This window comes from Microplitis mediator, chromosome 1 (genome assembly GCF_029852145.1).
Source record: "Microplitis mediator isolate UGA2020A chromosome 1, iyMicMedi2.1, whole genome shotgun sequence".
NCBI classification, from domain to species: Eukaryota; Metazoa; Arthropoda; class Insecta; order Hymenoptera; family Braconidae; genus Microplitis; species Microplitis mediator.
Genome location: NC_079969.1, coordinates 11,947,551 through 11,974,993, shown reverse-complemented (window position 1 = coordinate 11,974,993; position 27,443 = coordinate 11,947,551). Strand labels below are relative to the sequence as shown.

Below are 27,443 nucleotides of genomic sequence, written 5' to 3'. Positions count from 1 at the left end.
TTTAAAACACTGGTGTTTAAAAGACTAATGAAAAGTATATATACTTTTTTAGAAATTTTTAATTACACGAAAAGGGATAAAAATAACAGTAAATTAAATAATAAGATAATTTTTTAAAGAAACCGAAAATTTATTTCATAATTTTTATAACATTTATAGTTTAATAAATATAATCGATTTCATGCAAATAATTTTTGAGAACTCGAAATATCTTGGAATATTTTTTTGACCATAGTGACTATAGAGGAAATAATTAATGGAATTTATTTTTTGATGGTTGGTCCACAGTAATGGGTTGGCATACAGTCGTAATTGTAACAGGCTCCGCTGCAACACTCATAATCCTTTTCGCACTTTAATGAGAAATAATAAATTTTAATTAATAATTACTTATAACTCAATCAACAATATGGAAACCTGTGGTAAAATGGGACACCATTTTTGAGATAAAAATTTTTTTTTCGTTTTAAAACGAACAGGATTTTTTTTTTTGCATCTCAGAAATCGTTTTTCATTTTGCCCAAGATTACTATAATATTTTTTTTTATACAAATTTTTGGAGTTTACTCCTTAAGAATCGATTTTCATATAAGGAGCCCGGTATGGAAAAAATATGAGGAGTAAAATACGTTCAACGAATGACCTTGTTACGACTATTCGCGTTACAACTTTCACTTTTCAGGCGTGAGTGTATAGGGTATGGAGACTATATATGTATATTAGGGTGGTCCTTATTTTGGACATTTTCGAATTTTTATACTCCCAGAGGCTTATGTGGTTCGAAATAAATAAAAAAAAATATCCTCAAAGTTTCAGGTCTCTATCTCAATTTTAACCCGTGCTGCAGAGCGATGTAAGTTTCCCATTTAAATAACACGGGGTTTTTGGCATTGAACGATTAAGTTTTTATTCCGGCTAAAGTAATTGTTTGAAAAATTTGAAATTCTGTAGACTTTATCCTCATATTAGCAGCTACTCCTCAGAATTTTTACAGATTTTCAGCTACTATAATTTTGGGGGTACAGCATGATGAAAAGAAAAGAAAAAAATTTTTTTATTTCAATCTAAAATTTTTTTTAAATAACATATCAAATCACTCTGCATCCTTTTCAGAAGTTCTTCCTTTTTTTATTCTCGCACCCAAGTGGGTGGACGGCATACCCGACTAGAATTTCTTCCTGATTTGCCTGAAGTACCATAAGGACCGTATCAGGTTAATGTATGGTTTGCCTTATTAGGGCAAACCTGACAAGTTCCTTGTCAGGACCTCATCAGGATATCCTTATTCAAAAAAAACTTATTTGCCATCAGGTCAACCCGACTAGTTCCTGATCAGGACCTCATCAGGATTTTCCTATAAAAAAAAAAGTCATTTGCCATCAGGTCAACCTGACGAGTTCCTGATCAGAACCTCATCAGGATATCCCTATACAAATAAGAAGTTATTCGTCATCAGGTCAACCTGACGAGTTCCTGATCAGGACCTCATCAGGATATCCCTATACAAATAAGAAGTTATTTGTCATCAGGTTAACCTGACGAGTTCCTGATCAGGACCTCATCAGGATATCCCTATTCAAAAAAAAAGTTATTTGCCATCGGGTCAACCTGACAAGTTCCTGATCAGAACATCGTCAGGATATCTCTATTAGAAAAAAAGTTATTTGCCATCGGGTCAACCTAACGAGTTCGTGATCGGGACCGTATCTGGATATCTTTATTTTTAAAAAAACTAATTTGCCATCAGGTCAACCTGACGAGTTCCTGATCAGGACCTCGTCAGGATATCTATATTAAAAAAAAAGTTATTTGCCATCGGGTCAACTTGACGAGTTCCTGATTAGGACCGTATCTGGATATCCTTATTTTTAAAAAAACTAATTTGCCATCAGGTCAACCTGACGAGTTCCTGATCAGGACCTCGTCAGGATATCTATATTAAAAAAAAAGTTATTTGCCATCGGGTCAACTTGACGAGTTCCTGATTAGGACCGTATCTGGATATCCTTATTCAAAAAAAAGCTATCCCATTCCTTCAAATATTTTATTTACAGGCTAAAAATTTAAAAAAGTACCAAAGAATATTATCTAAAAATCACGTCAATCATTGTAGCACAGATTTTTTACTTCTTCATCAGTTATTCTTTGACATTATAATGAATATTATATTTACACTTTCAAGATCACTTGTGTATGTCAGGCCAGTGGATAGCATCGAGGACTTTGAATCGAAAGGACGCAGGTTCGAGCCCAGCAGTTATCGGGATTTTTTCATCAATAAAAAATATGTTTACTTCCTCTAATTAATGCTTTCAATACAATAGATAAAATTCTCGATCGAATTAAAATTCTCTTATTTTTTTTTTGCAATTTAATATTTTTTTAAAAATAATTACTAATAAGGTAATCCTGATAAGGATTTGATGAGGATATTCTGGTAAGGACCTGATAAGGCAATCCTGATAAGGGCGTGATGAGGATATCCTGGTAAGGTCCTGATAAGGCAATCCCGATAAGGACCTCATGGGTCTTATGCGTTACATTCATATCAGAATCCTCGTCAGGATACCCTGATCGGGACCTTATTTGAAATAAGGTTAACCCGATAAGGACCTTGTCAGGCCCTTATGAAAAATTCTAGTCGGGTATCTTTGTTGCACTAATACAGTAATCAGGAACTTTGCATTAGTGTGCAGTAAAGTGTTCCTTAAAAGGATTTTTTAAATTTATTACGATCACCTCACAAACAGTTTCAATTACGGCAGAAAAAAATTCCCTTAAAGTTTGAGCTCTTAATTCCAACGGGACCACGTGTCGCAAATTTTGTGATTTTTTGAGTTTATTATATTTATTTATAAAAGAGATCTATTTTATTAATAATTTATTATAGTTAGAAAATTGTAAACAAATAATTATTTTGATATTACCCGATGAAAAAAGATTTTGTCTAATCATATATGATCATGCATAATTGTCTATATATGATCAGATCCAAAAATTGGCCAGGTCTGATCATACATAACTTGATCTGTTTATATATGAACAGATATGTTCATATATGATCATGCATGAACGAATATAGTCATTTTTAGAATCTCATTTAGAATATCTGTAAATTATTAATTAAGTAGTTCAATTAGGATTTATTGTCTTCATCAATATAAATGTCGGTTAAAATGAAATAAAAAAAATAAAAAAAAATTATTAACCATTGACTATTATTTTACTACGAGGTCACCCGTCCAATTAATGTCCCACGTCGATGCTACTTAACTTTGGTAATCGATGGTTTGTAGTCTGATCCTCTAGTCTGTGATACACTTACAATTGAGAAACGTTTATGGCATTACTTAACTCAAATAATCAAATTGATACATCCTACGTAAATAATGCACCTAATGATAAATTTGGTTCTGTACATAAAATACAATAGAATTCATCAGATACATATAATCAAATCTATTTATCTACCAACTTATAAATATTCGTATATCAATCGATTTCGATTAATACTTTTAAATTGCTGCCGGAACCTTTGAATATTTTTTAAGTATTGGGGATTTAAGTTTGATTGATAGTTGACAGAATAAAAATTTAATAACGTTGATATTAAAAAATTGCCATATTATTTAATATATATATATATATATATATATATATATATATATATATATATATATATTTAAATATTTATGGTTTCATATCAATGAAGTCTGATCAGATTTAATCACACATAGACATATATAACTACCCGATGAAAAAAGATTTTGTCTAATCATATATGATTATATATGTTCATATATATGATCATATATTATTATATATAATCATATATGAAGTTATATATAATCATGCATGATTATATATGGGGTCATATATAATTATATATAATTATATGTAATTATATATGACCCCATACATAATTAGATCTGATCATACCTGGCTGTTATAAGCCCATAAATAAGTCTATATATAATTAGATCTGATCAGATCTGATTATATATGAGTCTATGTATAATTAGATATGATCATATCTGGCTGTTATAACCCCATATATAATCATATACAAGTCTATATATGATCAGATCTGATCATATATGAGTCTATATATAATTAGATATAATCATACCTGGCTGTTATAAACGTATATATGATCATATATAAGTCTATACATAATTAGATCTGATCAGACATGATTGATACAAATCCATATATAATTAGATATAAGCATATATATAATTATACAGACATGACTGATATAAACTTATATGTAGTTATGTATGTCTATGTGTGATTAAATCTGATCAGAATTCATTGATATGAAACCATAAATATTTAATTATGTATATAGTTCCAATAAATACATATATATATATATATGTATATGGGTCATTCCACCAAATAAAATTATTTTTACGGGGCGACCCTCGTCGATTTGGTTCAAACTTTGTGGAGTCGTTCTATATATTAAAAAAAAAATTCTCTGAAAATTTGAGCCTTTTATATGCAGCTGTTTCAAAGTTATGATTTTTTGAATTTTTTAAAAATTTTTGTTTTCAACTTTTTCATTAATTTTTTTAAAGGAGAAAATTTTTTTTTTAAAATGAGCACATAACAGTTTTTCGTAGGAAAAAATCTCAGCTTTCCAATAAAAATATCTATTTTTCATTTTACGTTACAAAAGACCTTTTAAAATTCGATTAAAGACGAAAAAACGATTTTCATGACTGTGCGGCGCTTGATACATCTAATTTGATATTTTTTTCTGAAAGCTGAGACTTTTTCCCACAAAATATGTGATTTTCACGATGTGCATATTTTTTGTTTGAATAAAATTAAATAAAATATAAACTCTCTATGATTAAAAAACGTTAATTCTTATTTTTTTTTGAGGATGGTGATACATTTTTACCACATATATATTCTAAGCTATCAACAATAAGTGAGATAGGGTGCACTGCTTGTGTTTCTTTTACCGTTTATGACTTAAAGTATCGTACGTCTAAAACATTTATTTTCTAAAAGAAGTCATCATTCCCTGATTAAACGTAACGATTCGAAACGATTTGTAATGTTAAATGCCCATAAAAAGGGTGATTCAAAAGTATTCAAAGTATTCAAAAGCCTTAAAAAGTATTTAAATTTTTTTTTCAATCGTTTTAAGTCGTTTCTTTCAATAAATGATGGTTATAACAGTGAAATCAACGCTGGTAAAATTTTGAATAGCCCGGATGTATAAATTTTGCGGTGTGAGGATATGTTTCCGGGTATGGATCTGCAGTAAAGCTCTAAAAACAAAAATTATAAAACCATTTTTCATGATACCAGCATCAATGGTTCAAGTCCAGGAATTATATCGTAATTTGAACTTTGATTCTTGTGTTTTGTTCAATAGTGATTTCAGACTATTGATGTCATCTGCGTTAATGACAGTTCTGACTTTGTAATCAAGTTTTATAAAAATTTGTGTGCATAATCAATAGTATTTATGGTTTCTGTTTAATTATAAATTGCAAAGCATAAGTTAGGCGTACACTAATGGTTGATCGCACCATTGGTCTTAATATAACTTGATTCTATCTGGCTGCTGACACTGATAATAATTTTCAATGCAGGTAATCATGAAAAAAATAGTGTGTAACACTAGATGAAACACGACTTCAGATTGCAGTTATTGTCAGCTTTTGTCTACGGTTCGGGCAGCCTACTTTACTTTCGTCTGACATCGTTTTGTTTCATCTCTTGCCACACAAAGAACTATTACAGTTTGTTAAAACTATAAAATCAATGACTTGTATTTAAATAATTATTGATTTTGTTTAAACAAAAAATATGCACATCGTGAAAATCACATATTTTGTGGGAAAAAGTCTCAGCTTTTAGAAAAAAATATCAAATTAGATGTATCAAGCGCCGCACAGTCATAAAAATCGTTTTTTCGTCTTTAATCGAATTTTAAAAGGTCTTTTGTAACGTAAAATGAAAAATAGATATTTTTATTGGAAAGCTGAGAATTTTTCCTACGAAAAACTGTTATGTGCTCATTTTTAAAAAAAAATTTTCTCCTTTAAAAAAATTAATGAAAAAGTTGAAAACAAAAATTTTTAAAAAATTCAAAAAATCATAACTTTGAAACAGCTGCATATAAAAAGCTCAAATTTTCAGAGAATTTTTTTTTTAATATATAGAACGACTCCACAAAGTTTGAACCAAATCGACGAGGGTCGCCCCGTAAAAATAATTTTATTTGGTGGAATGACCCATATATATATATATATATATATATTAAATAATATTGTAATTTTTTAATATCAATGTTATTAAATTTTTATTCTGTCAACTATCAATCAAACTTAAATCCCCATTACTTAAAAAATATTCAAAGGTTCCGGCAGCAATTCAAAAGTATTAATCGAAATCGATTGATATACGAATATTTATAAGTTGATAGATAATTAGATTTGATTATATGTATCTGATGAATTCTATTGTATTTTATGTACAAAACCAAATTTATCATTAGGTGCATTATTTACGTAGAATGTAGATAGACTTGTATATGATTATATATGGGGTCATAACAGCCAGGTATGATCAGATCTAATTATGTATGGGGTCATATATAATTTCATATAATTATATATAATTATATATGACCCCATATATAATCATGCATGATTATATATAACTTCATATATGATCATATATATGAACATATATAATCATATATGATTAGAAAAAATCTTTTTTCATCGGGATTATAATACACAAAACTATCAACCTTTTGTTTATTATTTATTGCTTAAAACAAATAATAAACTTAAAGGTGACCAACTTATTTAAGCAAATATTGAAAGAAATTTAATTTATTGATAATATTTATCAACTGTTAAACTGAGACATAATATGATTAGTGGCATTGATATACCGATCTCAGATATCAATTAAATGCATTATGTATTTTTGAAAAAGACACAGAGTCAAATAACATAAACAAAAATATTTCTTGAAAAAATCACAAAAAAAATTTTGCGGTAACTCTTCCCGTTAGAATTAAGAGCTTAAACTTTAAGGGAATTTTTTCTGTTGTAATTGAAAAAAAATTCTCCTGATTACTGTATTAGTGCAACAAAGATATGCCGTTCACCCACTTGGGTGCGAGAATGAAAAAAAGGAAGAACTTCTGAAAAGGATGCAGAGTGATTTGATATGTTATTTAAAAAAAATTTTAGATTGAAATAAAAAAATTTTTTTTCTTTTCTTTTCATCATGCTGTACCCCCAAAATTATAGTAGCTGAAAATCTGTAAAAATTCTGAGGAGTAGCTGCTAATATGAGGATAAAGTCTACAGAGTTTCAAATTTTTCAAACTATTACTTTAGCCGGAATAAAAACTTAATCGTTCAATGCCAAAAACCCCGTGTTATTTAAATGGGAAACTTACATCGCTGTGCGGCACGGGTTAAAATTGAGATAGAGACCTGAAACTTTGAGGATATTTTTTTTTATTTATTTCGAACAACACAAGCCTCTGGGAGCATAAAAATTCGAAAATGTCCAAAATAAGGACCACCCTAATGTATATAGTCTCCAAAGTATAGGGTATCCTACGAGGCAGCATACGAATGCATTGTATGTATACAATATACCTATATATACATATGGGGCATTCCATACCAAATCGGCCACTTTTTGAGGTCACCCCCTCCGATATTTTTGAAAAATTTATATGTTTTGGAGGCTGATAAAAAACGCTCTCATGAATTTTTTCGAATTTTTTTGACTACCCGTTTCCGACATACCGATTTTTTTCAAAATACGAGGTTTTTTTTTTAAACGGTTATAACTTCGCGAAAAGTACACCAATCGGATCGTTTTTTTTTTTCAAAATCTTCGTTTTTGAATGTTCTTTCCAGAAAAAAATACGTTTTTATTCTTAATCAATTCCTTCATTGTTTATTATAAGTTTGAAGCTAAAAAAATGTTTTTTGGAAATGTATGCCCCCTCCGATTTTTTTGAAAAAATTCTCAAAAAAACTTGGATGAATTTAGAAAATTTTGAGACCAATCCGATCGTGGACAAACAATTCGTTCTATTTTTTTTCTTAATTCGAAAAAAGTTTTTTTCCCTAAATATTGTTTTTCGACTTAATTTGACCAATGAACATTCTCAGATCGGTCTATTTAGATGCTATGATTTTTTTTAAATACTGTGCCGTTCGGAGCATACTATTTTTGGAAGTTTTTCTACTCATTCAATAAATAAATTTTAAAAATCAACTAAGAACTACTTATGAGTTATCTTTATGACCTAGGAGAAGTGGTACGTGGCCTTATTGGGACGATAGCCAATAAGGAATAAAAAATACCCAGGAAAAGATAGTAAATGAAATTGATCCGAATTTAAACCCCAAAGTAATAAAATAATGTTATAAGCAGATTTATTATCATTTTTGCTTTCTTTAGAATTTTTTGTTAAGAAAGCTATGGTCGCATTAGGATATTTTGTTTTGTACTCATTTACAACTTGAATCAAATATTGTTTTTGGTTTCCTCGTGTTGTTAAAATATTGATATACTCTTAAGTTAATTTAATTGCTCTTTCGGTGACATCATTAATTACTTTTAAATTGTTAACAATTCGTAAGTAAATTCGGATTCCTTACTTTTTTTTGAAAGATTTAACATTGAAAGAAATTTTTTGAAATTAGATGTGAAACGTGGGCGGGCAATAACGACTATTTAGAAAGCTTACGAAAGAAAGCAAAAATGATAATAAATCTGCTTATAATATTATAGACAAAGAAGTTATTGCATTTTTATTTCACCACTTTCCATTAATTCATTTTAAAGTTCGTCTGTATGAAGAAAGGTATGTTATTTCTATTACTTCTCATAAAACAATTTTTTTTTCCCTTGATTATCTGTTTAGGCCATGAAATCTACATAAATGATCATCGGTACTATAGTGATAATAATAATTATCTTTTATTTCAACGATTTTATAGTCAAAAACGGTAAAAATGAAAATAGAATTAAAAATATTATAGGATTGATAACAAACACAAGTTTAACGTTAAATAACTTTTGAAGGAGTTATTTTATCGAAAATCCATAAGAAAACTTTTTTGTAGAGCGTTCAATTTTCTATCAGAATATGCTTCGATCAAATTTTTACTCTCATTTGTTTCTGAGAAAAAAAATTAAGAGTCAAAAGTCTAAAAATCCCATGTTATTTAAATGGGAAATATAAAATGATTTCGGCACGGTTTAATGTGAAAATTAAGAGCCTGTTTGTGTTGGATATTTTTTTTTAGGTCATAAACTAAAGATTCAGGGGGCGATCGGTAAATAAAAATCGATTTGGGAAATAACGGACACCCTAATATATATATAATATATATAAGTATATAATGTATACTCTACGGCGTCTTTAAATGATAAATATATATATTAGACTGTTTTATATTGAGCGACTATTTTTTTTTTTTTTGAAGAACTTTGAAAAATCGAAGGGTATGTTAAAATATGTTGACAGTTAAGATATGAGCTCTTAATATTGATATTTAGAGGTGGCTGTTGATAATTTTTGGTTTTTCATTTAGTAACATGGTAAAAAATACATAACTTCCGAAAAAATCAAGATACAGAAAATTTCTCCCCAAACATTTTGTAGCAAATTTACCGACCTACAAAAAAGGTCTCATATGATTTTTGCATAAATTCAACCATTCTCAAGATAACCGACGTCAAAGTTTGATACAATTCGAAGAACTTGTTTTTGCTCGTTCTGAATTTTATACCATGTCGACTAATGAGAATTCAGAAATTCTTAATACAGTTTTTTTGTAGGAAATTGAATGCTCTACAAAAAAAAGTCTCTTATCATTTTTTGATAAATCCATCTGTTCGAAAGTTATTGGAGCATGAAGTCAAGTTAGAGTAAATTTTGAGATCTTTTTACTTTTCCGGCGAAACTATCGGACTTATTATAAAATGTCATAGGATATGTTTTGTAGACAATTTTATTTTCTAGAAATTATCATTGATAAAGTTTTTCTAAATTCTGCATTGTTTTCTAGTTATTTCCATTTTATTGCCAAGCTCTTAAAATCGATAAGAATTATTTTTTTTTCGGTGCTTGGCAATAAAATGGAAATAACTCAGGTGTCTAATTTTCCGTTCCGTCGAAACCACAACCCGGCGTCACCGCGTCTTTTCGTCAGTTGACCACAAGTCTTACTGTTGAATGCACACGCTGTGATTATTCCGCATATAATTATCAAGCCAGTAATTAAATATTCGACAACTGCTTAATTAACTGATTATCTGATATAATTTCAATCCATCGGTGAAGGATAAGTATTTATCAATATTATCCATTTATTATTTGGATTTATTTTATTAAATTTAAACCTTCTTTCGCAAATAATAGGACCGCGGGTTAGTCTAGTCAACAAGTGCCTTTTTGACGAAAACCTGTTTAACCTCATCGAAAATTATGGTTTTGGTCTCATTCGATTCGAAATGGCATCTAGAAAAAATCTTCAAGTGGAAAATTGGGGCTCGCAAAAATTGTAAAAGTTATAAACAATTTAGTGAAAAAAAAAAAAGGGTTTGGTTTTTTGCAAATATTTCGAAAAATATTTGAGATATCCAAAATTAGAAAAAAGATCCTCAAAGAGGAGGAAATTTCCTAAAAAAAAGTCCTACCTCCCCGAATTGTACCGACAATATTTATAATTTTAATTTAACGGTGAAAATGGGACTAAAAACGGGTAGCGGCGCGTGCACGCGCGTCAACCGAATCAATAGCATGATGAATAAAAATTATTTTAACCGATAAAATATAAATATTAAGGAATAAAAAAAATTTGGTACTTTCAAAACACATGAATAAATAATAATCCGCCGAATAAAAATTTTTACCCCGATTTTTCAATTAACTATGCTTTTGTTAATTAGTTAATTTTGACCTGTTGAAAGTTTACATAAAAACCCTGATTATTTCTAAACTAAAAACCCAGAATTTTTTTCACTTCTTGGAGCTATTCTTGAAAGGGTTTGAAAAAGATCGCCGTTGGAAAAATTAAAAAATTTCGATTTTTCACTTTTTTATTAACAATCTAAGGTAGTGAAAAACGAATAACTTAAATAAAGCAATGAAGAAAATTTATTTTTAAAATTTTTTTTATTATTTCGTTTTTTTATCGCTAAAAGCTACATAACAATAATTTTTAAAAAATTTTTACTTGCGTTGTTTAAAAAATTGTTATAAACAAATGCATTGTTAATAAGATTTTAAAAAAATTTTTTTTTCGGGAATAAGACGCTTAATGAAAATAATGATTTTAAAAAAAAAAATCGTTTCTTAAAAAAATTTATTTATTGCTAAAAAACGCATTTGCTGATTAACAATTTTTTTTTGTTGCTTAATACTAATATTAAGGAACCATTTTTCTTTTAAAAATCATCATTTATCATGTTCTCTTATATTGTAAAAAAAAAATTTCTTTTGTTCATTTTTTATTTGTTTATTTAACAAAAAATTTGTTATAAACAAATGAATTTTTATGCAATTATTTATATAAAAAAAATTCAACGTTTTTTTTTATTTGTAGTTCATAAAATGCTTAGACTAAAAAAAAAAAATTAAAGAATTTTTTTTATATAAATACTATCATTCATAATTCATTATATAATTGAGTTAGAGCTTCGGTTAAAAGCTCAATTTGTTTATTAATTAATAAAGAATAAATAAGGCTTGAAGTGTTCTAGTCGTATCTTCAATAATTTATAAGTTATTTTAATAACAATGAAGAAAAACAGAAAGGTAGCGACAAGTCCAAGTGTACAATAATTTTAAAAATTATATAAAAAATATAAAAAAATTTTTTCGCAAAAAAAATACACATGGTTGTTTTTAGTATTTTTTGTAGTATTTAAAAAAAAATATTGCATAAAAATTCATTTGTTTATAACAAATTTTTTGTTAAATAAACAAATAAAAAATGAACAAAAGAAATTTTTTTTTTACAATATAAGAGAACATGATAAATGATGATTTTTAAAAGAAAAATGGTTCTCACGTATAAAGCACATACATACACATTCACACACACACACATTCACACACACACACACACACACACACACACACACACACACACACACACACACACACACACACACACACACACACACACACACACACACACACACACACACACACACACACACACACACACACACACACACACACACACACACACACACACACACACACACACACACACACACACACACACACACATACATCCATACGTTCAATATCTTGTGTCAATTGTTCAACGAGTTACTATCATTATCATATCTCAACTCTCTGAATCTTTCTCATTGTAACGTCTTCAAAGGGTTTTATGCCGTAGTGCTTTCCCTAATTTTTTTGGGTCAAAATATAATCATCATTTTGATATACCCAAACCACGACTTTCATTAAATAATAACTATTTATCCTATCCATCCTTATAATCACTTAATTTAAGTTAAATCATTAACTCAATTTAATTTGCAGGTAAATTTAGATTTAAAATACAAAATAAATAATAAAAAATAAAAGGAACAATTTCATGCTAACAAGACATTTATATTGAGTACGGAAATGATTACGAGCTCCCTTTTCAAATATTCGCGCGAAATAATTTTTAAAAATTATAACCAGCTGGTAATTGAAACTTTCACGCATATGGAGTTAAAGAATTAGATTTTCCATTTTCCATCATTGATATAGTTTTCACTGAGCCACAAACTGTCACATGACTCACATCAACCAAACCGCGAAATAAAATTTTATATTCTACCGAAATATAAAATATTCCCATAAAAAATACGTCACCATAACAATTAAATACTTAAATGTTTTTACTATGGATTATATGAAATTATAATTTAGTGAGTTACTAAAACTTTTTATAAATTAAAAACATAATATATTCCCTGGTTAAAAAAGTGAATTAAAAAGGATTAAAAAAGCACACATACTTAATACTCCTTAATACTCTTTAATACTCTTAATTCTCCGGAGAATTCAGATCGAACATAAAATGAATCCTTTTTAATTCTCCATCATCTAGCGACAAAATTATTATCGTTTTAGGATTAAAAAGAATAAAAAAGGATTAAATATTTTTAATCCTAACTTATCCTTTTTAATTCTAAAATAATATTGCAATTTCTGATCGCGCGGAGGATTCAAAAGTATAAAAGAGGATTCAAAAAATTTTAATTCTAACTAATTCTTTTTAATTCTAAAAAAATATTCAATTTCTGTTCCCGTGGAGGATTCAAAAGAATAAAAGAGGATTATAAAAAGTTTAATTCTAACTAATCCTTTTTAATTCTAAAATAATATTGCAATTTCTGATCGCGCGGAGGATTCAAAAGTATAAAAGAGGATTCAAAAAATTTTAATTCTAACTAATTCTTTTTAATTCTAAAAAAATATTCAATTTCTGTTCCCGTGGAGGATTCAAGAGAATAAAAGAGGATTCTAAAAAGTTTAATCCTAACTAATTCTTCTTAATTCTAAAATAACTTTGAATTTCTGTTCTCGCGGAGGATTCAAGAGAATAAAAGAGGATTCAAAAAAGTTTAATCCTAACTAATTCTTTTTAATTCTAAAATAATATTTAATTTCTGTTCCCGTGGAGGATTCAAGAGAATAAAAGAGGATTGGAAAAAGTTTAATGCTAACTAATCCTTTTTAATTCTAAAATAATTTTAAATTTCTGTTCCCGAGGAGGATTCAAGAGAATAAAAGAGAATTCTAAAAAGTTTAATCCTAACTAATTCTTTTTAATTCTAAAATAACATTGAATTTCTGTCCTCGCGGAGGATTCAAGAGAATAAAAGAGGATTCATAATAGTTTAATCCTAACTAATTCTTTTTAATTCTAAAATAACTTTCAATTTCTGTTCTCGCAGGGGATTCAAGAGAATAAAAGAGAATTGGAAAAAGTTTAATTCTAACTAATCCTTTTTAATTCTAAATTAATATTAATTTTTTGTTCCCGAGGAGGATTCGAGAGAATAAAAGAGGATTCAAAAAAGTTTAATCCTAACTAATTCTTTTTAATTCTAATATAATATTTAATTTCTGTTCCCGTGGAGGATTCAAGAGAATAAAAGAGAATTGGAAAAAGTTTAATTCTAACTAATCCTTTTTAATTCTAAATTAATATTTAATTTTTGTTCCCGAGGAGGATTCAAGAGAATAAAAGAGTATTCAAAAAAGTTTCATCCTAACTAATTCTTCTTAATTCTAAAATAACTTTGAATTTCTGTTCTCGCGGAGGATTCAAGAGAATAAAAGAGTATTCAAAATAGTTTAATCCTAACTTATTCTTTTTAATTCTAAAATAATTTTTAATTTCTGTTCCCGTGGAGGATTCAAGAGAATAAAAGAGGATTGGAAAAAGCTTAATTATAACTAATCCTTTTTAATTCTAAAATAACTTTGAATTTTTGTTCTCGCAGAGGATTCAAGAGAATAAAAGAGGATTCGGAAAAATTCAATTCTAACTAATTCTTTTTAATTCTAAAATAATGTTGCAATTTCTGTTCTTCCCGTGAATTCGAGAGAATAAAACAGGATCCGAAAAAGTTATATTCCATCTTATTTTTTTTTAATTTCAAAGTCATGTTGCAATTCCTGTCCTCGCTGAGAATTCGAGAGAATTGTCACCATAACAAAAATAATTATTTTTCTTTTAAGGGCATTCTCAGACAGTGCCCCCCCACTTTTTAAAAATATGCAATGACTTTCAACTATCATAACCATATTAAAATTTTATTAATCAATTAAAAAAAAATCAAAATTTTAATTGAAAAAAGGACAACGTAGTCGTAATTTCGTTGCGATATAGAATTTAGAAAAAATTACTTACCCAACAAAATTAAAAAATTCTAATTATAAAATTGACAGGACGATTTCACGAAAATTTATTTAACGAATTTTGTTTAACTTCGAATTGATATCAAGTGTAAATAATTTTTTTTTTATATCTATATATCGGCGAAATTACAACTACGTTGTCCTTTTTTCAATTAATGCTTCAATTTTTTTTTAATTAATTGCTAAAAATTTGATACGCTTATAACAGTTGAAAGTCATTCAAAATTTTTAGAAAGTGGGGGGCACTGTCTGAGAATGGCCTTAAACTTTGAAAAACAAAATAATAATGATTAGTAATTATTTATATATTAAAATTTTATTCTGGGAAAGAAAAGAAATAATAATTTTATACGTGAAATTTTATTTTTTTTTATGGAGAAATTTGTGGAAAAAAAAAGTAATTAAAAGAGAAAAAGGCAACGGGAAAAAAATGTAAGAGTGATCGTGAGACGCTCGCCGACCGACAATCTGGCGGGAGAGAGTAAGTGAGCGAAAGTTAGTTCCGCGCTTACCGCTAGAGCGTGCGGGCTTCTTGGATATGGACACTTATAGTAGAAGTGTTAAAAGCTAATGCAGCGGACGTTAATCGTCAGTCTTCACTCTACTGCTACCAAGTGAACTTTGCGTAGCAGAGTGGCAAGTACCTACTGATAGTGGCGCAGTATACCCTGCACCACGTCCTATATATATATATCTGGTATAGATAATATATTATTTTTGGTATAACCAGTGGTCTTCCCCATGGACAATTCGGGATATCCATCCCACTTCGGGCTCTCTATATTTTTCTTGAGAATAGTTCTTTATTCTTTTCGATTAATATGAAGAGAATTAAAAAGCATTACAAATTTCAAAATATGAATTCTCCTCAATTCGATTTAATTCTCTGAAGAGAATCAAAAAGTATTAAAAATTACAAAATATGAATTCTCCTCAATTCTATTTAATTCTCTGAAGAGAATTTAAAAGTATTAAAAATTTTAAAATATGAATTCTCCTCAATTCTATTTAATTCTCTGAAGAGAATTTAAAAGAATAAAAAATTTCAAAATATGAATTCTCCTCAATTCGATTGAATTCTCTGAAGAGAATTAAAAAGTATTAAAAGTTTCAAAATATGAATTCTCCTCAATTCTATTTAATTCTCTGAAGAGAATTTAAAAGTATTAAAAATTTTAAAATATGAATTCTCCTCAATTCTATTCAATTCTCTGAAGAGAATTTAAAAGTATTAAAAATTTTAAAATACACTTATCCAAAAAATTAAAGGAACAAGAAAATTTTATAAATTTTTTAGTGATTTTTGGAAGGCTGTAGTTTCGTGAAAAATCATCGCATCGAAAAAATAAAAAAAGCAAATTGAAGCTTGAAATCTCTAGTTTAAAGATCTTCTAGCAAAATATTTTTTTGAACCACGGTTTTTGCGGAATCATAAGAAAAAGGTCGAGACAAAATTTTTCTAAATTTTTTAGTTTTGTTTTTTAGGTCTACGGGGCCGGGAAAAATTTTTTCAAAAAAACGAATTCATAGCTCGTTTAGGAAATTTATTCAGCTACAATTTGCGTTTTTTTGTTTCTCTGTACGACAATTTGCTGCTGAGATATCAGCCTTTAAATGAAAAAGGAGCCTTTTGTCTTTGATTATTGATATCTCAGCAAGTATTGGTCACACAGTAATTCAAAGGGCAGTTTAATAAACTTGAATAAATTCCCTACAAGCTACATTTTCGATTTTTTCAAAAAAAAATTTTTTTTCATCCTTGATATCCATTTGAAAAACGCACAAAAAATGACCATTTTCTGGTTTTTTAGTCAACTCATCGCTACTCTGCAAATATTGATACAAAAAATAATGTTGCCAGGTAATTTTACAGCTTAATGTACCCCCAAAAACCCTGGAAATTTTCAGATTGATCCATTGAACCGTTTGTCCGGTCCGATTGCTCAAAGTTTTGCAAAAAAATTAAAGGAACAAGTTTTGTTCCTTAAATTGTGTAATCGTTACCAAAATGAAAAAATTAATTTTTTTCGGATTTTCTTTCATTTTTGCGTTAGTTATTCAGTAAATGTAAGGTCAAGAGGAAAAAAAAAAATTTTCCAAAAAACGAGACCAAACAAGAATTTTTTTACATTTTTTTTTTTTTACGTTTCATTCGGGCCCAGGTAGGAATCGCCAAGGCTGACGATAGGCCGAGCCTTGGCCCTGTTGTCACTTGCCAAGCTTCGGCAGCTGACCATTGGGCCAAGCCCTGGCCGAGGCTTGGTCCAATGGTTTCATTAAATTTAGCCGAGCCTTGGGTAGTGACCATTGGCCCAAGCCTCGGCCAGGGCCAGGCCCGATAGTTAAATTTTTGTTAAATCGAGCCTTGGCCGCTGACCATTGGCCCGAGCCTCGGCCAGGGCCAGGCCCGATAGTTTAATTGTTGTTAAATCGAGGCTTGGCCGCTGACCATCGGCCCGAGGATCGGCCGAGGCTAGGTCCGATAGTTTAATTTTTGTCAAGCCGAGCCTTGGCAGCTGACCATTGGCCAATGCCTCAGCCTGGTTTAAATTTTTATTTAATATTAAAATTATCAACTTTGCATGTATCTATATATATGTATACAGAGAAGACCAGGGCATAACGGTCTACCGAGTATACGATTAATATCAAGAGTTGAAATTTTTTAAAAAGTAAAATTATTTGATATACAATAATTTTCATTTAATTAGTTATTGCTATGCACAAAACTTTAGTTAACATGAAATTTTTATTTTTGGCGGTCAAAATGGGGTATCCTTTAAAAAAGTTGAAAAAAAAAATTCTGAAAGTTGATCAAATTTCATTAAATTCAAATTTTTTATATGTAATATACATAAAGAAAAATTACATTTCACATCATTGGTGGATACGAAGGCAAAAAAAAATTTTTTTTTGTGGGGCAGAGAGGCCCCTCTCCAAAAAATGATATTTTTTTTTTTTATTAAATTGTTTTCAACATTAAGAATATATTTCTTTCTCTTGACAATTATTTTTGGTTTTATAATACTCAAAAAAAATTTTTTTAGGTGTAATAAATCGTTTCCCCTCGATTAGCTTAATTACTAATTGTTATTTAATAAAAAATAACAATTCGATATTTTTTATTTGTCATTATTGTGAACCCAAAAAACGTGTTTTTTGATTTTTTAGATTACAGATTATTTTGCATTAAATTATTCATTTATATCAAATCATAAAATTACAAATTGATATAAATATGTCATTACTCATCAGACAATTTTAAGTTCATTAAATAAAACTACATTTCACCCCATGTTTACGATTTAATATTTTTAAATTAAATTGTATTTAAATAATTAACAAGCAAAAAAATCATGATTATTTGGACATCAGATTTAGCACAGTGGATAGCGTCCCGGCCTAGTAATCAGAAGGATCTCAGTTCGAACCCCGGTAGCCCCCAAATAATTTTATTCGTTATTTCCCATTAATTCAGTAATTAGTTAATTACAATTCAATGTAATGTTGATAAAAGTGTGATCAAACTTTTTTTAGTTATATTTATTAATTTAAATAATAACATTTGAGATCGAGCATTGGGTGAGCCTTAGATTTTTTGCTTCCCGAGGTTTGGCCGAGGCTTGATTTTTTGTTTCCCAAGCCTTGGCCAAGGCTCAATTTTTCGTTTCCCAAGACTCGGCCGAGGCTTGATATTTTGTTTCCCAAGGCTTGGGACATGGTTATCATCCAAGGCTTGGACCAATCCTTGGCCTAATGCTCAGCCAAGGCACGTGCCAAGCCTTGCATAATCCTAGTGACGCTTGGCCAAGGCTTGGTCCAAACCTTGCCCAGTTGTTCTTTCCTACCTGGGGGGGGTTATTTTTTTTTCGTTTTTCGGAAAAAAATTTTTTTTTTCCTTTTGACCTTACATTTACTGAATAACTAACGCAAAAATGAAAGAAAATCCGAAAAAAATTAATTTTTTCATTTTGGTAACGATTACACAATTTAAGGAACAAAACTTGTTCCTTTAATTTTTTTGCAAAACTTTGAGCAATCGGACCGGACAAACGGTTCAATGGATCAATCTGAAAATTTCCAGGGTTTTTGGGGGTACATTAAGCTGTAAAATTACCTGGCAACATTATTTTTTGTATCAATATTTGCAGAGTAGCGATGAGTTGACTAAAAAACCAGAAAATGGTCATTTTTTGTGCGTTTTTCAAATGGATATCAAGGATGAAAAAAAATTTTTTTTTGAAAAAATCGAAAATGTAGCTTGTAGGGAATTTATTCAAGTTTATTAAACTGCCCTTTGAATTACTGTGTGACCAATACTTGCTGAGATATCAATAATCAAAGACAAAAGGCTCCTTTTTCATTTAAAGGCTGATATCTCAGCAGCAAATTGTCGTACAGAGAAACAAAAAAACGCAAATTGTAGCTGAATAAATTTCCTAAACGAGCTATGAATTCGTTTTTTTGAAAAAATTTTTCCCGGCCCCGTAGACCTAAAAAACAAAACTAAAAAATTTAGAAAAATTTTGTCTCGACCTTTTTCTTATGATTCCGCAAAAACCGTGGTTCAAAAAAATATTTTGCTAGAAGATCTTTAAACTAGAGATTTCAAGCTTCAATTTGCTTTTTTTATTTTTTCGATGCGATGATTTTTCACGAAACTACAGCCTTCCAAAAATCACTAAAAAATTTATAAAATTTTCTTGTTCCTTTAATTTTTTGGATAAGTGTATCAATTCTCCTCAATTCTATTTAATTCTCTGAAGAGAATTTAAAAGAATTAAAAATTTCAAAATATGAATTCTCCTCAATTCTATTTAATTCTCTGAAGAGAATTTAAAAGTATTGAAAATTTCTAAATATGAATTCTCCTCAATTCTATTTAATTCTCTGAAGAGAATTTAAAAGTATTAAAAATTTCAAAATATGAATTCTCCTTAATTCTAGTTAATCCTCTGAAGAGAATTTAAAAGTATTAAAAATTTTAAAATATGAATTCTCCTCAATTCTATTTAATTCTCTGAAGAGAATTTAAAAGTTTTGAAAATTTCTAAATATGAATTCTCCTTAATTCTATTTCATTCTCTGAAGAGAATTAAAAAGGATTCAATTCATTTTTAATCCTCTTTAATTCTCTTTTTTAACCAGGGTTATGTGCTAATTATCAATACCTGAATAATTTATTTATTAAAATAATAATATTTCTCATAAAAAGTTACTTCTATTAAACATAAATTTATTTAAGTGTGAACGCTCCAGAGCGGAGTGAATGCGGATTTAAATCAAATCCTGATTCACTTCCGATTTTTTACAGTGTGGCTGCCACAGATTTTTTAACCTCCCGCTAAGAAAATCAATGATTTTCAAAAAAATTCGGAAGGTTATTAGAATCTGTAACAGCTATATATAGATTATTTTTTTCCATGCATAAATTCTAATTAATTATTATTAAAAAAAAAGTTATCGCATTAATTAATACGTATGAGTTTATATAATCATTAAAATTCACAATCAACCACCAATTCGGCTTCAGAAATAAACACTCTACGATAGAGCAAGTTAACAGAGTATTCAACAACATATCCAACGCACTAGAAGAAAAAAAATACTGCTCTGCAGCATTCCTAGACATACAGCAAGCGTTCGACAAGGTCTGGCACACGGGTCTCCTATACAAAATTAAGAAGGATCTACCTCAGTACTACTTGCTATTAAAATCATACTTAAGCAATCGCAAGTTCTACGTGAGACATGGACAAGCCAAATCCACATTCCACCTGGTTCAAGCTGGAGTCCCACAAGGCAGCGTCCTTGGACCATTCCTGTACACACTATTCACGGCTGACCTACCTGTGGACGAGCAAACCACTACAGCCACCTTTGCTGATGATACAGCAATTATAGCAGCAGATACTGACCCTACGACGGCTTCAGAACTACTGCAAAAAGGGCTCAGTCAGGTACAGTCATGGATGGAGAACTGGAGACTAAAAGCAAGTCCAACTAAGTCAGTCCAAATCACCTTTACCACCAGAAGAGGTGACTGTCCACCAGTCACGCTATATGGTGAACCTCTCCCTACTACCAACGAGGTTAAATATCTTGGCTTACACCTAGACAGACGTCTAACCTGGGCTAAGCACATAAAAACCAAGAGGAAGGAAATGGAACTAAAAACAAGACGACTATACTAGCTACTTGGTAAAAAATCCAAGCTCTCGCTGAATAATAAATTAAACATCTATAAAATTATCCTAAAACCCATCTGGACGTAGGGCATACAACTATGGGGAACGGCCAGCAACTCAAATCTAGAAATATTACAAAGATTTCAAAACAAAACAATTAGAAACATTGTTAATGCCCCCTGGTATGTATCCAACGCAATAATAAGCAGAGACCTGAGCATCCCGACTATCAAGGAAGAAATTATGAGACTGAGCGTGAAATACGAAGGCAGACTAGAAAACCATCCAAATCCCATGGCATCAGAACTACTAAACAAAGAGACAACTAGAAGACTAAAACGGTTCAAAACAATTGATCTAAAAAATCGTTTTCAATAATAGTGGACATTGTCCTAATTACCCGTCATGTACATAGAATCACAAAAATCACTTATTGTTATCATATAACAGATTGTAATTTAAATATATAATAAAAAAAAAAAAAAAAAAAAATTTTAATTCAAACATTTAAATGGTAATATTTAAAAATATATATGAAATTTGTATTAAATATATATTATTGCACTTACATTTTTTTTTACGCTATCGATACTTTTACCAATGTCTTTGTAGACAATCAACATTTAAAATGTCTATTTATACTAGTGACCCCACTCGATGTGATGATGGAAACCCGTACTTGTAATTTAATTGCTTGCTGTGACGTACGTGGTTCCAAAATTTACTTAAATTAATTTTCCTCTTATCAATTCGTCGAAAACACTTAAAAGTGCTAAAATTCGAGTACAGGCGAAGCGACAATTACTCTTATCTACAAAAATTATTGTCGGTTGGGTAAAACAAAATAATTATTATATTTTTTCGAGTTATCCATGTGAAACATCACATATTTTAGATATGCAACTTATATATAGACAGAAAAAAAAACTTTATTTGCTTAGCGTTCGCATATTTTTTTGTTTTCAAAATATTTTATTTAAATGGGAGATAATTAAATGAATTTCTATATATTATTTAAAAATTAACGAATTTTGTGTTCAGTATTATGGGTTATTATTAATTAATAATAATTATGTTAAAAATCTAACGGTCTCAACTCATAACGAACCCGCGATTTTTCTCGACAAATAGATACATATATATACTGTTTTTATTAGTAGAGACAAAATCTATAAACGACATCTAGCAGAGCATTTGAATTAAATTAAAAATGTAATGTAATTAAGTTGCGTTTTCTTTTTTTTTTTATTTTTGCTATTATTACAGGTAAAAAAAAATTTTTTATAACGTTTATATAAATTTGGATATCCGAAACCTTCAATTTGAATAAAAAAATTTATAAGTTTGAAAATAATATTTGTATATAAATTTATATATTTTAAAATTTCGTTAGGTAAAGTTTACATATATTTACAAATAAAACCAGGCATTCTACAAAAAATAGTCGCAATTGTTTGTTTCTAAATTTAAAAAAACATAATATATGTATAATATGTATGAACTGAGTCGAAAGTTAATTCGAGGTTAATTTAACGTAACTTATTATATACACGTTCCCACTAGACCCATCATAGGACCTGGTATACATTGACCATTGCAACAAGTATCCGAAACTCCACACTGAGAAAAAAATAATAAATACATTTAATAATTATACTCAATTCAATATATAATATAGAATATATATGTTAGGGTAATATATTTCCACAGAAGTTTTTTTAACTTCCTGCTAAGAAAATTGTAAATTTTCAAAAATTCGGGAAGTTATTGTTTCACCCCGATTTTCGTAAATCGAGTTTTCATCAGATGTCGACGTTTTGAGATGTCCGAGTGTGTGTATGTAAAACACTTTGTAACTTTAACTAAACTCTTTGTAACTTTTTAACTAATGAATCGATTTATCGCCATTATCTTTCCGAAGAATTTCAGATCATTTGATCATGTAGACTTGAAAATATTGGCGAATAACGAAAAAAAAAAAAATATTTTTTTTAGTTTTTTAGTGATTTCTCAGAAACGGCTTGAACGATCGACTTCATAATCTAATCAGCTCTAGTATTCAATGAAACGCGCTGATTGCCACCTCAAACGTCAAAATCGATTGATTAGTTCAAAAGCTATCGGCGTTGAAAAGTAAAAAAAATAACATTTTATGTTGTTTTTTCCGGATAAATAATTATATAATGTACTAAAATGTGTCTGAAGTCATACAAAATTTTCCTCTTTAAAGACTCTTTTGATTATCATGAAATGTCATTTAACTTGTTATTTAATTTCAATCATATTATCAATAAAATAATTGATAAAACCCAGTTTTTAATAGTTTCCTCGGATATTTTATATATTGTTGCTCTGACATGAGTCAAAACTTATTTAAATCTTGATTTTGATCACTGTCAATAACTTCTGCCTCAATACGTTTATTTTATTGAACATAATCGGTAATTAAAATTTGAAAACCGATTTTCATTAATGATTTTCGATTCTTAAATTTTCAAAATTTAGCATAGAACGTAACTTGTTAGAGCTTGAAAAGCCCATAAAAAAACAATTGCATTCAATAGGATTTGCGAAGAGTTCGAAAATATATTCACACTATTATTTTCAAGCTCCCTGAGCTCGAATCCAGCGGGAAGTTTTGGAGCGGGCCTGCCGGGCCAACCGACGCCCAGATTTTTTTTTAAGTGCTCAATCAAAATTTCAATCTACATATAGAAAAAAAAAATTATCACCGAAGATGAGCTTTTAATTCCAATCCTAAGTACTTACTATTTTATAAAGTGATAATTTTTTTTCCTATATGTAGATTAACATTTTGCTTGAGCACTTAAAACAAAAACTTCTGCGGAAATGAATCACCGTAATATATAATAATAGTATTTTGTTCGTACGGTGCTGCCGACTGCGATGCATGCAAAGGTTTCGGCAGCAAACAAAGCCACTACCAAAACTGCCAACAAAAATATCTTCATGTTAAACATCTCGTATAGTAGTTTAGTAAAGCCTTTACTACACTGCACAAAAAATACCAGTTTAAGTCCAAACTATCCGGGTGTTGAGATTATCCTGAGTCAAAAAACCAATTCAAGTTTATTCCTCAAAAGTTTCAATTCCTTTGATGTTTTTTTTTGCCGCCCAGAAAGTAACTCTACTTTAGTACTAAAAATTCTTAATGAGAACTATGAGGTCTAAATGCGAGTAATTTATCGATTTTAAATTATTATTAAGACCTCAGAATCCTCAACGAATGGAAAGTTATACTTCGGACTTGGGTTCAAATGCGGATAAAATTGTTCCTTCATGTTTTGAGTATTTGGAGGCTCTAATCCAGATTATGTTATTCCAGTTTACTCCTCAAAGTGGTAAAATTGGTCGTAACTAATACTTTGAGGACTAAACTAGGATAACTTTCTATACTGTTGTTGATCTTCAAATTCTAAATTGATCCTCAAAATCCTCATTGAGAACTTTGAGACTTTAATCCAAATTTTTTTTTATCGGTGTTAAAATTAACCCCGAAAACGCCGTTGAAACAACATAAGCACCAAGAAAAAAAAAGGCCATTCGGCAGCCGAAATGGAAGTAGATTTCTCATTATTAGGTTGTTTTAACCTTTCAAATGAAGACACCGACAAACCCTTATACAATACGATAAATAATACATTATAGAGAATAAAATTATGAAAATCTGTAAAATAGCTAAATTATTATTACCATCGTACTATTAACATAATTAATGTTATTCTCGCTATTGATATATCATATGATTTATATACTCTCAATAAAACAAAGTTGGATATAACCGCTTGAATTGAAATGTTTTCATTTTAAAAGTATTACACATCAATAACATGAATTCGAACAGTTTCATAAATTAACTAAATCGTAGAACTAATGCAATAGCTAAATTTCAAAAATTTCAATGAATAAGTGAATAAAAATGATAAAATTTTTGAAAAGTTTCGTCACGGGGACCAATACAATAGTTAGATTTCTATAAAATCTACTAAAAATGTATATTTTTAAGTAAAAATACTTAATTCAAGTATTTTTTACTAGTTTAAATAGTGCCAAGCAATCGTTTGCTTTTACGAAGTAAAGTGATTAAAATATTTTATTAGTTGTTTAATACTATAAAATAAAATATATTTTGTCAAAAAAAAATTATTAGACATGACTTTTTTAACTTCCCGCTAAGAAAATTGAAAATTAAAAAAAAAAAAAGAGGGACATTATTGGTTTCGGTCCGATTTTCGAAAATCGAGTTTTCATCAGATCTTGAAATTTTGAGGTCCTAGGAAGTTATTCTGACTTTAAAGTATAAGTAGTCGAATTGTTTTTCGAGCATAAAATAGCAGTATATAAATTGGACTTAAAAATACTTATTTATATTACTTACATGTATTCAGAAGCTATCGATACTTTGACCAATTACTTTATGGATTAATAATGATTTTAAACGGCTATTTGTTTCATTTTATCCCACTATATTTGATTATGTTAACTCGTGTCTTTTATCTAATTGCGTCATACAAAATAACTAAAGATTATCATAAATAGATGAATTTTTTTATCAACATTTATTTATATTTTCATGAAATGACCCAACAGCCTTGCGCCAGGGTCACATTAAGAAACATTAATGTTACAAGAACCAATGCAGAATACGATGATCATATCACTGTTAAAAATTTTTGTAAAATTACAATATTTTTACAAAGCAGTGGTGTCGTAAAAATTATAATCAATGTATGTCAATACAAGATTATAACGCAATTTGAGTAATTTTCCATGATGCGTTAGGAAAACTACTAAAATGAGTTGTAATTTTATCATCTTTGTATATAAATCGTACACGAGTTGTAATTTTACAAAACAGCACATTGATTTTAAATGAAATGCGTTTAAAATTTACAAAAGATATTTGTAATTTAATTTTCTACAATTTTCACTAAAAAGTATACCTTTTGTCCTATGTACACAGTCAACAGCAAAGATATTTATATAATCACTATAATTTAGTATCTTGAACAAGACTTTGGTAAGGAAAAATTAAAATTGTTGACAATATTTGTCATTTGTAATGTTCGGAATATTTTATTGAATTTCAAAATCGTTGGGTTGAATACATAAATATTTCTTATAGCTATTATCATTATCAAAATTCTCAGATTTTATATATATATACACTAGACTGATTAAAAAAAATCGAATAATTTTTTTTTTTCCATTATATTGAAAATATTGTTGGAAATGATGAAACAAAAATACTGTGAAAGTTTGAGCTCTTAATATTAATATGAACAGCTGCCGCATCGCAATTCTCTATTTCCCGTTTAAATAACATGGGAAAATTTATTCTTTAAGCTTTGGAATTTTGTAGCTCACGGTGGGACCAATACTTTTAAATGTTCACGACTTAATCCGATGGGAAATTTGACGCTCTACAAAAAAGGTCTCTTGTAATTTTTCGATATTTTTATTTTTTCAAAAGTTATTCATAGTTAAAGTTAGATTGACGATAAATTTTTACATTTTCTGAATTTTTTGACGCAACCATCAACTTTATCGGAAAATTTTACAAGATACTGTTTGTAGAGCATTTCATTTCCTATAACTTATCTTAGAGGAAAATTTCGATATTTCTCACAAGTCGAAAGTAATTTTCAATTAACTGAAAATTTAATATAATTAATTTTAAGCAACAAAATTTAGATTATTTAAGAAAATTTTCAGTTAATGGCAAATAACTTACAACTTGTGAGAAATATCGAAAATTTTCTTTAAAATAAGTTATAGGAAATGAAATGCTCTACAAAAAATGTCCTATAAAATTTTCCGATCAAGTTGATGGTTGCGTAAAAAAATTCAGAAAATGTAAAAATTTATCATCAATTCAACTTTAACTTCGAATAACTTTTGAAGAAATAAAAATTATAAGAGACCTTTTTTGTAGAGCGTCAAATTTCCCGTTAGAATAAATCATGAACATTTAAAAGTATTGGTCCCACCGTGAGCTACAAAATTCTAAAGCTTAAAAAATAAATTTCCCCATGTTATTTAAACAGGAAATAGAAAATTGCAATGTGGCAGCAGTTAATATCAATATTAAGAGCTCAAACTTTGACAGTTTTTTTTTTTTTCGTCATTTCCAACAATATTTTCGATATAATGAAGAAAAAAAAAATAGTCGATTTTTTTGGATCAATCTAATATACACTAATTTCTCTCTTATAGGCGATACTGGAAAATCTTATTATATTTTCTGTATAACTAGTAATTATCCACATATGCTCTAGATT

The 27,443-nt window shown here is 28.9% G+C and overlaps 1 long non-coding RNA gene across 1 annotated transcript; it reads right to left on the bottom strand.

The window, feature by feature from the left end:
- Positions 1 to 109: 109 nt before the first annotated feature.
- Positions 110 to 25,699, bottom strand: LOC130670558 (uncharacterized). Its single transcript, XR_008990359.1, has 4 exons — positions 25,541 to 25,699; positions 24,033 to 24,207; positions 21,711 to 22,761; positions 110 to 353 (listed from the first exon to the last, which is right to left on the bottom strand). It is a non-coding gene; the product is annotated as an uncharacterized LOC130670558 (long non-coding RNA).
- Positions 25,700 to 27,443: the final 1,744 nt, after the last annotated feature.